This window comes from Pelodiscus sinensis, chromosome 22, assembly GCF_052426305.1.
Source record: "Pelodiscus sinensis isolate ZL-2025 chromosome 22, ASM5242630v1, whole genome shotgun sequence".
Classification (NCBI taxonomy): Eukaryota; Metazoa; Chordata; order Testudines; family Trionychidae; genus Pelodiscus; species Pelodiscus sinensis.
Window position 1 is genome coordinate 8,354,175 of NC_143073.1, and position 13,827 is coordinate 8,368,001.

Here is a 13,827-nt window from a genome sequence, read left to right on the forward strand (position 1 = left end):
TTTTTAATGCAAGATCAAATAGCACATGAAGGGGGAAGCACGAAAAGAACAGGCCTCTCATGCAGCGGGAGCCAAAGTATTTGTGGCCTCGAAGCCCAGAAGCGAAATGGACAAAGTTCTAAATACATCTGGCCCGTGTTTGCCACGCAGCCAGAGGTTACGGAAATCGAGGGGCGCTATTGCAGGAAAAAAAAGGGCTCCGCTCCCCGCCTTTGGCTATCCGTGAGCCCTGTGGGTTAACCCTTTGGGCTTGAAGGTGCTATGAGGTCACCCAAAGAAAAGCAAGGATGATCCGATTGTTTCATTGGCTTCTGTGAAGACATGGTTGGAGGCAGCCGGCCATTCAATAGAGTATCTTTAATTATTGTTATTTAAAAAAAATACCAGATCCCTAGACTACGTTAACAATTACAGCAATTTAACTGGGCACAATCCAAGAACTTAAACAGCATAGACTCGTTCCAACACCGCCCAAAAGGTCCGAATTTCCAAACGATTGTAAGCGAGTTTGTTCCTGAGTATTTCGCCATGCACCCGACCTTCCTCTCTTCCTGGAGGCCTATCTAGCTATCAGCTCCATTTCTCCTGATGTCCCCACATTGGTCAATTTCAGAAATGCCCTCACTCTAGAGTCTAGACTGTAGGGTCGTCTCCTGCCCGGTCTCCCCGGGAGCAGTGGGTCCAGTAAAAGAGGCTACTTCGTTCGCCTTGTCTCGGAAATACCATGGCTCTGAGTGGATTTCAGTTCCTTAAGTTTTAGAAACCAGGAACTAACATCCATACAGCAGCAAGCGGCGGAGGGCATTCCTGAAATTTACAAAGCTGAACACAGTAGACATACTATCCATTACACGCTGCTGTGTGGATGTAACTTCTTTGTTTCTCAAAAAAGAAAAAATCCGTGTGGGGCTCTCCAATACGTTTGATGCAAGTTTCTTGTTTCTTAAACCATCACCCCACAGCTATAGTCCTCAAACCTCTTAATGACAGGTAAGTTTCACATCTCATCAGATGTGGATCCCCGAAGTGTTTGGGCTTGATTTATTTTCTCTTCTATTTCTCTGCTTTGGTCAGCCACTTCAGCCTAAAAGCAATGTTCGATCACATATCTATTTTCTTCCCTGTAGGTTTTACCAGCATTTTCCCCTCTGTTCTCCCATCACGACCGGTTTCCTCCAGCGGGAAACAGAAGTCTACCGATTGTGTTTATATAAAGTATTACATATTTAAGGGGGGCTAAATTAATATATTCCGAGAAAATTCTGCACCAAGACGTGTTGCGATTGCTTTAAAATCAACCTTTATAAATTCTATTCTGATGTCAACAACAAATACAAAGATATTATTCTCCACTCTATGGCTATTGTTGTTGTTTTAAAACAAAACGTTTATGTAAACAAAGAAAACTTGCACCTTCGGTCTACACATTCTCCAGCTAAGAAGAACAGTCAAATTTCAACCAGAAACCACAGACTAAAATGGCAGGTTGTTTTTTTTAAAGAACAAACCCTCTTGGGGTTAGATTTTAAATTTGCAAACACTCGCGCAGTGAGGCGTATGCGAAAAGGTCCCCCAATACTTGATAAAATGCACTCAGAGACGTGTTTTTGCTTTGAGAGCTGCTTAATGTTTGGATGGGTGGCCCTGTTAAAAATCAAAGACACTTTTACTCCAGGTAGAAAGCCTGCTATCTATAGAAAACTGATGAGAATCTAGGGGGATTCAACCCATCTTTATAACCATATCGCAGGAAAAATAAAGGCTGTGTATGCACATGTCTATACCGTTATGCTATTTCTTTATACAGGCGTGTGAGAACCTATATGCACACGTGTCTCTATGTATATGCATATGAATCTCTGTGTGTAACCATCTATAGCTACCTAAAATTATGTGCATTTATGTATAGATATTTAGATCCACATATAGGTTTACGGTCACGACATACATTCATTTACAGAAACATCTCTCTATAAATACACATATTATATTATATTATATTATATTATATTATATTATATTATATGATATTATATGATATTATATGATATTATATTATATTATTTCTCTGCACACACACAATTCCGTGCATTCAGTGCAGTCCTTGAAGCCCTTGCATTAGATCCTTCTACTTTTCAGACTCCTTTACCAACAATCCCCAACCAGATTCTTTTATGATCTTTATTAAAACTGGCAAAACCCCAGAAACTGTTCACTTTCGCTTGTACTATATATATCCAGAGGGGTGGACTGGGCGTTCTTTCAATTGGCAAAGGACTGAGCTTCCTTTATTTATTTAGTGGCTTTTTCCTTAAACACTGTATAAAGAGGCAATAATAGTGGTGCTGGTTTAAATAGTTGCTCTCATTGTAAATAGACTTGTTTCTGTTGTCAGAAACCAGCATACAAAAGGACAGATTCCTACCTGTCTATTTGATGTAGGAGAAAAGATGTTTCATCTCCTTACATTAAAAGGTATGTTTACTATGAAGAGGGATAGATAGATAGATAGATAGATAGATAGATAGATAGATAGATAGATAGATAGATAGATAGATAGATAGATAGATAGATAGATAGATAGATAGATAGATAGATAGATAATCATACGATCATGTTTGGATATGCAATGTATGTTTGATCACTAACACAATTACTTAAAACTACGATCTGTCCCTGAAAGATAATATCTAAGGAACAACAATGACTAACAGTGACTGTTTTTCTCTCAATAGAAAAATCCCGCATCCCATTTTAAAGCAACCCACGTTACAGACTCTATGCACTCGTGTTGGGCCGAAGGTTAAAAAAAAGCGCTGGAGTTTTATTCTTGCTTATCTGTATATGCCACCTGCGTGTCCTTGCTCAAGAAGTAGGTACCAGCATTGCTTGCCTTAAGAGGGAGAAAGGGAAAGGCGACCCGAGTGGGCGTGAAGAAACGAGATCACGGGTGGATTGTGTGACATAGCAAGAGTTAAAACGAGATTAATCAGTTTACAGGGCTCCATCCGGCTCTCTCTCTCTCCTATGGGTGTAAATCGTTCAGGAGCGACTTCACTGAAGTACAGGATCATACACACTGTATGTTACCAAAGAAACTGGCCCACCCATTTTTATCTTGATAGTGTCATGGGGCTGTATACCATGATCTAAGGGAGCCAGGCAGGACTTAGGCAAGAGAAGCAGTCAACAGAGATCTGGAATGGCGTAGGGATAATGCATGCAAGGCGTAGAAGAGGGAGGAAAGAGAAAGTTTTGCAATGCAAGAGGAAATGCCGTTCCAGGTCTTGCATTCAACGGAAGCAGAACGAGATCTTAAGTAAAGCAGTGACTATACCTGTTCCATGCGACCGCCGGATCTGTTCTGCAAGAGAAGAGATTGAAAGGGGAGAGTTAAACAGGCTGGTCAATTTCAACACAGCTCTATATTGTGGCATAATGCAGTCGAATTGCTACCAGAGGCCCTTTACGACGTTACCATGGTGGGGGGTATGACATTGCCTTGAAATCGAAATGAGTTTTAGTCACTCCCAGTCCTTATGAAGGCAGAATCTTTTAAAATACAACCGCTTTCCTTTCCGACCTAACCGTATTTTCTCTCTCTTAAAAAAATCCTCATAAAAAAATCAGTCCCTATACTAGACGCTCCTGTCCTAAAAAACAGTACACCGTGGATTTGGCTGTTTAACTTGGAATACATACAAGACAAAGGCACGGATTCAGCATTCGAACTCAAGACATCATGAGTTAAACCTGATGATCATCCATTTTTTATTAGCATCGTATTTTACATGTCCTGGTCTACGAGACTTATGGGAGGCTGAGAATAATTTGCAGCCTGTGTGTGTGTGTGTGTGTGTGTGTGTGTGTGTGTGTGTGTGTGCGAGAGAGAGAGAGAGAGAGAGAGAGAGAGAGAGAGAGAGAGAGAGAGAGAGAGATGCACCTTTTCATTAACAAATGAGGCGTAAAATGAAAACATGCTGCGGACATTTTTACATAAAGTTACGCGGGGACACTGAAGGCAGAGGGAAAATGCAGCCAGGTTCAATGATCTATTGCCCACGCTGAAGAATCAAGGCTGCCTACTGAGCTTCAGGTTTTGAGATTTCCAAGGGTCTTTAGAATGACATGTTGGCATGTGCCCAGACGCAACTAGAAACAGCCGTGCTTCAACCCCATTCTTTAAAAAAAATCCATCTTTGCAGGCATTAAAATCTAGCAGCTGGTCTAATAAGAACGATATCTCCCAGTGTGGAGAACCTGGTGTGTTCGAGCTCAAGGAATAGGCTGCAGCTTTTTCAGAGACGCAATAGATGGTGGGACAACTCTGATTTTCCTCCCGGTGCATGTGAATAGCAAAGTATGGCGCTAAGACAGAGAGGTATGTTTCTAACCTAAGGTGAGAGGAGACGAGAATTTCAGAAAGAACTGGACAGTTCTTAGAGCCTGACATTCTTCCTTAATCCCCCGCCCCCGCCCCCGTTCCCAGTTGTACCCAGTGCACTAAAACCAGGCAATTGGGATGCAAGGTTCTATTCATAGCCAGGAAGCCATATTTCTGCTGTGTGGTGGTAACTGACAAATGCACTTCCGGCTGATGCTGTAGGTAGCCTCTAAATTCCACCGAATGCTTTAAAATAGATTCTGCCCCCCACCAGATGCAATAACACGGGCCCACGTTCGTGTGCAGAATTGTATCGCCAGCTGGGAGTGGGTATTTTTAAACCCAAAATGGAACTGATCAGCAATCGAAGGGCGGTGAGAAATTATATTGCTCTCTGTCAATGCCCACACATACATTACACAGAGAGAGAGCTAATATAATAAGTATATTAAATAAATCATTCCCTTCCCATGTACGTTTCTCTAGCAAAGGTGATAGGAGGCCTTTGTACTTTTCAAAATTGCCTTAATTTAATAGGAGGAATGTAACTACTGCAAACCAGACACGGCATTAGTATAGTTCTGAAATTCCAGAGCTAATGCCCGGTACTTAACTCTATTGTAACTTGAGATTTGAGTTTCTTTTATACACATAAACACCATCGGCGCAGATCTGCTTATTTGATCATGAGCTACAGATAATGTTATTTCAGTGCTCTGGTTTAGAACACACGAGTAATCTTTCTTAGTCAACATGCCAGTAGTTAGCTAGTAAAGCAATTGGGTTTCCGAACACTGTCATGCTAAAAAGAGAGATATTGAGATAGATGTTCTTATCAAAGACAATCTGCGTGTGTGTGTGTGTGTGTGTCCCCGCACAAATGTTGGAGTATCTAAATAAACTAAATGTACATCAAGCAAGAGAGATACACAATTAAAGTAAACGTTCACATTTTTTCATGTCTTTCAGAAGTTTGTTTAAGGGAAGGAGGGGGAACCCTGTAAAATGAAAACATGCTGCGGATATTAAGTTAGGTGGGGACACTAAAGGCAGAGGGAAAATGCAGACACAGTGCTGGGTGGGTGTCATATATATGGGAAATTTTAGCTGACTGATAGATAGATAGATAGATAGATAGATAGATAGATAGAATTAAAATACACACTCAAATCTGAGAGTGTTTGCAAAAAGATTTATGTATGTGTGTGTGTTTGCTCTCCCCTACCCAATCTAGGAATTTGCTTCTACAAAATATGGTCCGTATTGTCAAAAGTCCAAAGGTGAGGTGTTTACATTATTTTCTTCTTCTTCTTCTTCTTCTTCTTAAGTGTATCCCTTATTTTTCCCACACATGTGTGTATGTGTGTGTGTGTATATATATACCATTCGGTATTGTGCTCCCTGGCCTGTCACATTAATGTCTTAAAAATTCGCTGGGTTATTCCAAGATAGATTTTTACATCAGAAGGGAAGTACAAATTGGTCCTGATACACACAGGTTATAAATCAATTAGTACAGTTTGCTTGTGTGTGTAGAATAAGGGGGAAAGGAATTCAGCTCACCCATCCTTCTGAAATTAAACCCACTCAGACACAGCTCCTTTGAGGATGCCAATCAATACATGGTCAGTCTACGGTCTACACACTCTCGTCCGTGAGCCCTGGTGTCCTTTGATGGACTTTTTGAGGCACGGGGAAGGGGGGAGAAAAAAAAGACGGAAGAGGGAAATAAAGAAGGGTCTACAGCGGCGGCGGGGGTGTTCTCCCGTCCGTCCCCCCCGGATCAAGGCAACCAACGGCTCATGGCTACACTGCAGCGATCTCATCCCCCTCTCCCCGGCCAAATTGAGATGCCAAGAGTCCGCCCGGAGGGTTTTCATAAGATAGAACCAAGCGTAACCCTCGCCCTTTCTCCCGGGGGAAAAAACTTCTCATCTGCTCCCAGCGCGGGGAAGGTTTTTAGGATGATGTTTGGTCTCCAGAGCCGGGCGGGTGTGGGTCTAGGTAAGAAAAACCCCGGGGAATAATGGGCTTTGAAGCAGGCCGGGTCCTCTTTGCTACCGCCCTCGACTGAGATCTTTGACCATGGCAAAGCAAGGCCGGGGGGAGGTTTGAGGAAGGCAGCAAGCACTCGCTTAAAAAAAGGAGCAAGCCTGTCTCTGCACAGACGACTCCATCTGCATTGGAAACACACAGAGCTCCGCTGCAACGCGGCGTCCTGACCTAGACAATCCCCCTCCTCCCCCTTCCCCGTTGATTGCAAATAATAATTAGCACTTACCATTGCTGGCCGCGGAGGTTCCATGACCAACCCTGCAGCCCACCAGAGGTACCTAGAATAACCCTCTCCCTCTGGCATCCTACCCACTTGTGGATGGATGGTTGGCGCTTGGGGTGACGTAGCTGCAGTCTATCCATTCAAGATATTTTTCCGCCTCCCCCCCCTCCATCCCTGCCTCCCCTTACGGGGGGTGGCGTGGGTCTTTACCCAGGTAACACATCTTGCAAAGAGCCCAGCTCTCTTACCCCATATATCCCCCCCCCCAAAAAAAATCCTGCTTAAAAATGAACAGGGAGAAACAAATCAACGGTGCTGGGTGGATTTTTTTTCTTTACAGAGAAAGACCGAGCAAGGTTGCAGGATCCAGGCTGTTCCGTGCCTATCTTGTGATCGAAAGACAAAGGGGAAATCTGCCCAGACGCCCCAGCCAATCCCTCTCCCCCCTTACTCTGCCCCGCTAGGCTCGAGAGAACATTAAGAGATCCACATGAATGGCAAACATGTTGGTGGCAGGGTTGGGGGGGGGGGTCAAAAAAGAGGGGGGCTTGTAAGTGGGGTGGCGCCTCTTTAAGCGCATCCCCTTTAAAGCCATCAAGTTCTCCCCCCCACACACACACACCCCTCCCGCCAGCAGCCCCCGAAAGCCTCTTCAAGTCTAGGAATTCGTCTGGGTCAGCCTCAAGACCGTGGAAATCTCGATTGTCAAGCCCCCAAGTTGAGCTTTGCAGACTGGAGGTCTTTAAAAGAGGTGGGGGGGGGGGCTAGTGCGGTATGGGGAGGGGGGAGTGAGCATTAGCATAATAATCACATCTCCAGCAAGTTGCTTTGAATAAAGGAAAAGGAAGCACTAGATTGAAAGTCTAGACTGGGGTGAGGTGGGGTGAGGGAGGGGGTCGGTACCCCTGGTTTTGCAAAACTTTGTCTCTCGGGGTAGGGGGAGGGTGAAAGACAGCGAGAGAGAGAGATTGTGGGGGAGGACTCCGCGGTTTGATTTTTTCCCTCTGATGGGAGGAGGGAGGAGATTTGCACCGTGTAAATAAATTACTGGCTGGCGAAGGGCCTGCTCTGTTTGTGTTTGTTTTGTGGTCTCTCTCCAGTCTGGTTTCCAGGGTAGATTCCCCGGCTCCCGCGGAAAGGCAGCAGAAATCTAACGGTCCGTAGAAAATGCATAATGAATTCACTGTGTCTCTGAGCCTGCATGGGAACTCAGGTCCCCCTGAACTTGGGAGCCACCCTCTTGCATGCTGATGAGCCCACGTCTCAAGTTCATTGTCACCGAGGCCTCGCAGACAACCCCGCCCTGCCCCCGGCCACACGGCTCCCAGGACTAACTTTTGTCCAAGAACTCTCCCCACCCTCCCCGAGGGGGGGGGGGGGGGCTTTTTGAAACTACAAACTCGTAGACGGGCATAATGAGGCGCTACACGTAGCCTCACTCCTAGCAGCAGCCATTCAACCCCCAGGCATGGACACACACACACACACCTGCTAGGACACAGATACACAGATACACACACACACCTGCTAGGACACAGATACACAGATACACACACACACCTGCTAGGATACAGATACACAGATACACACACACACCTGCTAGGTTCCTACCTTTTAGCAACATTATTTGGAAGTGCTACCACACACACACACACACACACACACACACACACACACACACTCCTGGGTTCCCATCTTTTAGCCACATTATTTGGAAGTGCTAATTGGTGCTCATTGTGGTCTCCCCTCCCCGGGAGTGTCCCCTATTTTTCCTGGGTCTGTATCTGGGGGGGGGGGAGGGATTATTTCTCTCTCATTTGAAGCACTGTTCGCTGCCCTATTTGTGCCTCTTACAGCCTTCCCCGTCACACCCACGGATTGATCCTTGTATTTGCCAAGCAAAGCCAAACAGCCCGCCTAGGCTGTAACCTGCAAAATCCCCTCTCTCCCCCCCCCCGCACGCACACCCTCCCTCCCTTTTGCCCCCCTGCTTTGATTACCTCTACTTCAGTGCTTCTCCTAAAGAGGCACCGAGAGACGCAGTTTTCTCTCCTCCCCCTTCCTTTTTTTTTTTTTTTTTTTTACATTTTTATTATTATGATGATGATGATTGTCATTTTCTCACCAACTCCAATACACTGAACGGCCTGTCTGGCCTCAGACGTGTCCAGCAACCAAAGCCTCCCAGCCTTTTGTTCTGGCAAATCTCACATTGTTATCACTCTATGGGACTTGATTTAAACCCGCCTTCCTCCCCAGCATCACGTGAGCCTGGCTTTTCCTCACCCCCCCCCACCCGATTTTCCCCTCCCCCTCTAAAAAATTTGCTCATTAGCAGAAAGGAAGCGAAGAGGGGGGTAATTATAATTAAAAAGAGAAACCTCTCCTGATTGCTCGCTTTTCATATACACGCACAGAGAGAGAGACAGAGAGAAATTCTCCCATGCAGGGCAAGGGGGGAGTTCAAGGAATTGAGGGGTGTTCTTTGATGCCCAGGAATTGGGGAGTTTGCAATCTCAATTTCTGGGCTAATCACGCCGAGAGATCTGTCTCTATATTTGTAATTTGATTTAAAAAAACCAACACCTCTTTGCCAGGGACGTTTATCTGCTGGATTCAGGCATCCAAGAATGGGGAAAACATCTTAACTTCTCCCCCCCCCCTTTACTGTCATGCAGAAAAAACAAGGGGGGGACATAAGAATTGGAACCTTTAAAATATATTATCTCATTGCTTTGATTCTTACCTCGTGGGTCTGCCACGAAGCCCCTCGCTTTTGGCTAAAAAGATGGGCACGTATCTTCGCCTTTTCTCTCTTCCTTGCTCTTTTTCTCTCCTCTTCCTTTAATCCTCGGAGGAGAAACAAGTCTTCAAGGAGGGACGCTGAAGATGGAATTGACAAGGAAAAAAAGGGGGAAAGAGATGCGAGGCGTGAGGATATATATGAGCCGCCAAAGGAGACTTCCACGTAGCCTATACGTAAAGTATACGTATTATATTTAAAAAAAAAGATGATATGCAAATGTTGGGAGGTCAAACTCATACATTACAAGGGTATTTTGAAAGGGGGTGGTGGAGGAGGGAGGTGGGGGCGCAATAGTGCAAAGCTTTCTTAACCTATGTATTTATAGCAATCGATCAGCAAAGCCCAGCAGCTTGGCAATTAGAAGCTCATTACCATATATGCAAATATGGCAACCTACAGCCACCGCCGTGGAGGCTACCAGGATGAATTCTTAGCCGCGTTTCTTAGCAATGACGCCAAATGATAGCACCGCTGTTGACTTTAATGGGGGGGGGGGAGAGAAGAGGGACTGGAAGGGAAGAGAGACACACATAGTTGATGGCTTTTTTTGCTGGTTTCAGCAGGAAGCCGGCCGAGTCCACCTCGATGGCGCTCCGATTTCGGCTCCGATTTCGGCGCTCCGATTTCGCCCGAAGTGGCGAGCAGGGAGCCTAGCTGTTGAGGTCAGGCACCCGAGTTTGGGTCGCTAAGAGAAGTAATTGGCCTACTCCCCTAATTAGGCGGGAGTGAACAGAGGCCACGCTGCCTCTCCCACGCCTTTGTGTCCCTGTGTGTGTCGGTATCCGTGTGAAATAGACAGAGCAGCGGATACCAGTGTCGATCCATTTTTGACGCCCCTCCCCCCGCCTCCTTTCCCCAGGCAACCGTACTCTGTAGTTTGGGACCCTGCACAATCATCATCATCATCATAAACCTTCCTGGGGTGAAAATCTCGGGGGCGCAGCCAGAAATCCGAACGGGGCTGAAATAAACAAACTCCGGCTCCCCTAAAGTTGGGCTCGCTAGATCTCCGTGAGACCTGGTAGGGGATTTTCCTGGGATGCCCCTGTTTTCCTGGCCGTAGGTTTGCACTATTTCGTGAGCTTTGGGACACCCCCCTCCCCCCAAAAAAAGAAACCTAAACCAGACGCCTTTCATTTCCGAGTGTACAAACATGTTACCTTATTGTGCTTTGTGGACATGTTATTGCCTGGAAGAGTTACCTGCAATCTTATCCGCGCGGGCATTTTATTCGAGGATCAGGATTTTGTGGCTTAATAAGGGTAGTTTCACAGCAGGTCTTCCTAGGACTGGTTGACTTCTGATCCCAGCTGAATAGGTATACATCGCAGAAGCAATCGCGTAATGGATTTCTTCTTGATTGGCCATGGCAGGAAAATATTGGCGACAAAACCCAGATTCTAGATAACTTCGGTGTCCATTTAGGAAGTTACAATCAGCTGTATACCGCTTCCCCTCCCCACACATGGATTAAATCTCAGGTTGGAGATTAAATACACGCGCGGGCACTTATAGACCAATGGCTAGTGAAAGTAAGAATAACATTTTCTCCCACACGTGGGTGAATAGTTTTCGAGGCGAATTGGAAAGCCTGAAAAGCAGAAGAAAACGGGATTCGATTCCTATCAATGCATCACTTCATATTTCGCTGGGGGAGGAGGGGCGTGTGGGAAAGCCACCAAGGAAGCTAATGTGGGACAGTCATCCAGAAAACCTCTGTGCTTTTTGTCTCAATTCTCTATAAGAACGGCCAGACTGGGTCACACTGAAGGTCAATGTAGCCTTCACTGAAGGTCAATGTAGCCTTCAGTGCCAATGCCATAAGGTGTGACATGTTGTGCAACCATGCTAGGATGTGAATCATTTATTTTACTTCCCGTTATTTGGGGTCCCTTTCAGGGGGTGCTGCAGTAACCCCAGCCCCCTAGTTTCAGTAGCTATCCCCCTTATCCTCCTGCATAGCTCGCTCTTACAAACCAACGTCAATTTCCGAGCTGTCACTGGTTTACAGTAAAAACTTTAAAAACTACAAATAGTCTAGCTGCAACCAACTCTAGCAGCACCTTAAAGACTAACAACATATGTAGATGGAATCATGAGTTTACGTGGGCAAACCCCACTTCTTCAGCTGGCAAATATCACTGCAGCTCTTGAAAAAGCTCCGTGTTGCAACGTACAAATCCACGAACACAGATCTCCGGCCAATGTGTTCTTTTTCAACACCCCATCAGACGGGAGAAGATTATGTATTTTTGCAGTTGCTTCTTGATCTACATTTTGGGTTGTTTTTTTTTTAACTTAGTGAGGATGGACAGAAACGGAGCAGCCACTTAGCGATAGATCCGTGGATACTTTTCCAAACTGGGAATTTCACTTCCTTTTTATTAGAGACACCTATTTCATATTCGGATCGGGCTTTGTCCATTTGGTTTTGCAAAGCCCATGAGAAACTGCGTTTTGTAATATGCAGCGATCGCTCCCTCCTCGCGGCAAATTCTCAGGAACATGGAATACACGAGCAAGCATCTATATTCTTGCGAAGAGCAATCCCCATTTGTTAGGTCATGGTTTCATAGGACTGAATTTTAGGGAAGGGGGTTGCTTCATTGACCAGATTATGCGAAAGCAACACATTTGGTTTCCTTCCGTTGCTCCAACGTAGCAATTCAAATAAGTGATGACTTTCGCCTTTAAATGAAGATCATATGTGGTCACTGCTCTCAGTAGGTTGGAATTGGCATCCGATCTTGCACTTTTCCACTTTCGTGCCGGTAACACAGAGCTCTGCTGTATTCTGCGCTCCTGGTTTTGTTTGCTTGCTTTTTTTGAAGACCATTCTTGCAGCCACAACAACAGAAAACCTGCCAGATTTTGGAGATTTCAGCTTCCTTTTAAATCTAGATTTGTTGTGTTTCTTTATTTTAGTGCACGCCCCCTTTGGAAATATTATGGGGCGTGTTATACCGATTTGATAGTGTATCTTTAAAACAAAACAAGCAAAAAGGGTTAGTCAATTAAACTACAGACCATCAAAGGAAAAGAGGCATTTTCACTTAAACTAATTAATTAATTATTAATTATTATTAATTATTATTATTATTATGATAAATGAATGAATCCACAGACACATTGTTCAGCAATATGTTACCCCGGAACATGCAACAACACGGAGGTGTGTCTAAAACTATATTCCGGGACAATATCTACAGCCAGATGTTGTGAGGTGTTCATACAGAATTACTAATCTGTAGCTAACAAAAGAGATGAACTTCTATGATACGGACTTTTCCTATATAAGTGTTCTTGTACAGACTACACAATATCGCTTTGCGATATAGAATTAGATGCCTATAGCTTATACTGGTTACAAATATATAACTCTGGTATATAGAGAGGTGGAGGTGATAGATAGACAGCCAGACCGACCGACCGACCGACCGACAGAATTCTGTTAAATGGTCTTGTGAAAAGTGCGTTCACACACACGTGTTTTATTAACAGAGAAAGAGGAATGCAAAGACAGCACTGTTGTGTGTTGGAGAAAAGGCCCGGGTTATTAACAGTAACATCCAGTCTCTTTTCCCCTGAGATAATGGCAAGCTTCCGAGTCACAGGATACAAATGCATGATTGCAAAAGTTCCAGTCCCACACTCTGAAGAGTATGGATTGAGCCTAAAAAATGTCTGTGCATCTGTCTGAAATAATGGCTGGATTTCCCCCTCCCTTTCTCTCGCCCCCCCACTTAGATCCTCCCCAAAATCGCAGCACTGCCAGTGCTGGGGAACCCCTCTATTTATTGAGAAGGAGCAGCCAAGAATTCACTGCCGTGCCTCGATTTCCCTTCCCAACTAATGCCGTGGATCCCATTAGGCAGGGATAGCTGTCACGCGGTCACTTTCGGCCGGTCAGGGTGAAAACCCCAGCACGGTTTTACTTGGGATGAATACAGCCCCTTACACAGCGGTCTCTGAAAGGGTAAGTAGTAACTGCCATATGATTAACACAGCTGCATGTGTTGCATGCATGGAAACTTTCGTTTGATTGGGAGTCCCTTCCCTAGCTCGTTACTCCCCCAGCGTTGTCCAGTTATAATCTATAGTATCAAAACTGTATAACCCACTACTAACTGAACATATACCTCTAGCTAAACACACACACCCATCCCGCAGTAGGATCTTATTTTCAGTTACACTTAAGATTCTTTGCACTGTTCTCGCATGCTAAAGGGACCTTACAAAGTGAACCTCAGCTCCATGATCTGCATATGTGTGTGTGTGTGTGTGTGCATTGTGTGTACATTGTGTGTACACACCGACATATTTTATGCACACACGCATTCTCTCTCTATGTGTGTGCGT

At 45.0% G+C, this 13,827-nt stretch overlaps 1 long non-coding RNA gene across 1 annotated transcript in view; it reads right to left on the reverse strand.

Moving 5' to 3' along the window:
- The window catches only part of LOC102462559 (uncharacterized), a 74,173-nt gene extending 67,370 nt beyond the window's left edge, over nucleotides 1-6,803 (reverse strand). Inside the window, exons 1-2 of the long non-coding RNA XR_331388.5 lie at nucleotides 6,666-6,803; nucleotides 3,338-3,364 (exon numbers count right to left, since the gene is read on the reverse strand). This is a non-coding gene — a long non-coding RNA (uncharacterized LOC102462559). The remainder of the gene's footprint in view (nucleotides 1-3,337; nucleotides 3,365-6,665) is intronic.
- Between the last annotated feature and the right edge of the window lie 7,024 nt (nucleotides 6,804-13,827).